Raw genomic sequence first — 2,686 nt, forward strand, 5'->3', positions numbered from 1 at the left:
AGCCTCCCACTCAAAGTCAGACAGTGGGCCACCATGAGGAATGGCTTCTGGCAGCCAGATCTCCAGAGTGGATTTGAGAAAGGAACAATCTGTTCTTCTCTCACTCTGGACTGACTAAAGCCTTTCCCTTCCTGGGTTCCCCTTCCCTTCCTAGACCCCAGGACCCTCTGGCTTTTCTCCTGAGAGATCCCTTACAAACTGTGTTTGTAAACTTAGTGAGGTGAAGCTTACCTCCATCTAAGTAACTTTTTTTTTTTTTCGAGACAGGGTTTCTCTGTGTAGTCCTGGCTGTCCTGGAACTCACTCTGTAGACCAGGCTGGCCTCGAACTCAGAAATCTGCCTGCCTCTGCCTCCCAAGTGCTGGGATTAAAGGCATGTGCCACCACCAACCGGCGTTTGTTTGTTTGTTTGTTTGTTTTTGTAACTTTTTAACTGTTTCAAAAGAGAGTTTGTAACTGTTGATCTAGCCAGAGGGTCTCAAGCCCCGGTCCCTCACAGGCAGGAACCACAAGTCTGTGGTCAGGGCAACCTTGGCTGTGGCAGGACACATAAAACACTGAGAAAGACTTTTAGATAAAACAAACAGAAACTCAGTTTTCCTGATGCTAAACAAGATTCTCTCGGTAACACAGGCTTCCAGGCTGCAGATCAGGCTTGCTGCCAAGAAACCAGCTCCAGGCCAGGCCCTGTTGGTCCCAGCTCTACAGGGCAGGAAACCATCTCCTCTGTACACGTACCAATGAGCCCATCCTGTCAGGGCCCCATGCCAGGCTTGAAAATCATGAGCCATGGCAACTACAAGTGCTAATCAGAAGCAGCAGTTTGTTTTTCTTGACCAAGTTCTGTATTGTCACATGTTTGGAATATTTCTCCATTACAACCTATTTTGGATTTGTGCTTAAGAAATGGAGTTCAGGAGTTGATGGCTCAGTGGTTAAGAGCACTGGCTGTTCTTCCAGAGGTCCTGAGTTCAATACCCTAGCAACCACATGGTAATTCCCCACCATCTGTAATGGGATCCAGTGCCCTCTTCTGGTGTGTCTGAAGACAGCTACAGAGTACAGGTATGGTATAGTGGTTTAGGCTGTAATCCTAGCAGGATGATCATGGGCTGAAGGCCAGCATGAATAACATAGCAAGACTCTATCTCAAATATAAATAATAAATAAAATGTCGTTTCCTTGGGGTTTGGCTTACTTTAGGTTTTCTTGCACAAGACTTCTCCCGGGACATTTATGAATATCAAGCTGCACCCTGCTGTAAGGCAATCCATACTCAGTGGAATATTATGCTGTGCTTTGCCCTGGGAGACTACATTTTACAAAGCATCATTAGGCTTCATGGAGACTGCAGACACAGGACAACTGTATCTCATCTGTGCACATACACACACTCCCAAACCTGTCCAGCATCAATCATGAGGCACAGGTAGATTAAAACTTGTTCATACAAGTTAAAGATCTTTGTTGGGCTTTAAACCTGGAACCCCTAACCCTAACCCTGTTAATATATAGGCCATTCCACTGGCCTGCTCTCAGGGGACCTAGCAATTGCTTACATTGTCACCTGCTGCGGCCAGGTGTGCCAACTGCATGCTGCAGATAAAAGGCCCCGCCAGCACCTGTGTTCTCTTTATCTCCCCCCCACCCCTCCCCTAACCTCCCCCTCCCCCCTCACCCAGTTCTCTGAAACCAGCGATGCTACCTGAGAGCTGCCCCAAATAAATCTGCTTCTGCGTGGGTCTCCTTGTTTTAGTTCAGGAGGTACCTGTGGGCTGACCTGTCCCACTTGAATCGATTTATTTCATCATAGGAGAAAACCTATTAGCCTTGTCTGACCACCCATGACCCTTATCAAAGCAGATCAGGACATGGACACAGTAAAGCCATCTCAGGAAAGCCAGACTTGTTGGCTTACTGAACACAGCAGATCAGCCAAAGGATGTAGCCCTCTTTACCCAGCTCATGAAAAATGAGGGGCAAGTAACTCTGTGGGAGCAGTTGCCCCGCTAACCAGTCGCTCAAACATCCAGTGGCTGTAATGAAGGAGCAGAGAGACTGAAAAGGTCTGCTCCCACGGCCTCAGCTCGCTCCCGCGGCCTCAGCTCAGTACAGTCCCCGTTGCTTGGTGTCTCCTTTTAACTACTATGATGGTCTGAGCTGGATTTGAATTTCCTGTCAGTTTACCTCAGCTCTGCACCTGGGTGCCTACAGCAGCTCTCTGAGTTCCTTAAAACCTGTCAAAGAGCTGGAGAGATAGCTCGTCAGTTAAGAGTATGGATTGCTTTTTCTTTTCTTTCTTTCTTTTTTTTTTTAAGATTTGTTTATTTTATTCATATGAATACACCATTGCTCTTTTCAGACATGGCATCAGATTCCATTACAGATGGTTGTGAGCTACCATATGGTTGCTGGGAATTGAACTCAGGACCTCTGGAAGTGCAGTTGGAGCTCTAACCACTGAGCCATCTCTCCAGTCCTGGATTGCTTTTGTCAAAAGACCAAAGTTTGATTCCCAGTAATTGTTTCAGCCTGCCACAACCACCTATAATTTCAGCTCCAGGAACTTTGACTCCTCTGGCTTCTGTAGGCACCTGTGCACACACACACACACACACACACACACACACAGAGAGAGAGAGAGAGAGAGAGAGAGAGAGAGAGAGAGAGAGAGAGAGAGAGAGAG

This window comes from Grammomys surdaster, unplaced genomic scaffold (genome assembly GCF_004785775.1).
Source record: "Grammomys surdaster isolate TR1022 unplaced genomic scaffold, NIH_TR_1.0 125603, whole genome shotgun sequence".
Taxonomy (NCBI): domain Eukaryota; kingdom Metazoa; phylum Chordata; class Mammalia; order Rodentia; family Muridae; genus Grammomys; species Grammomys surdaster.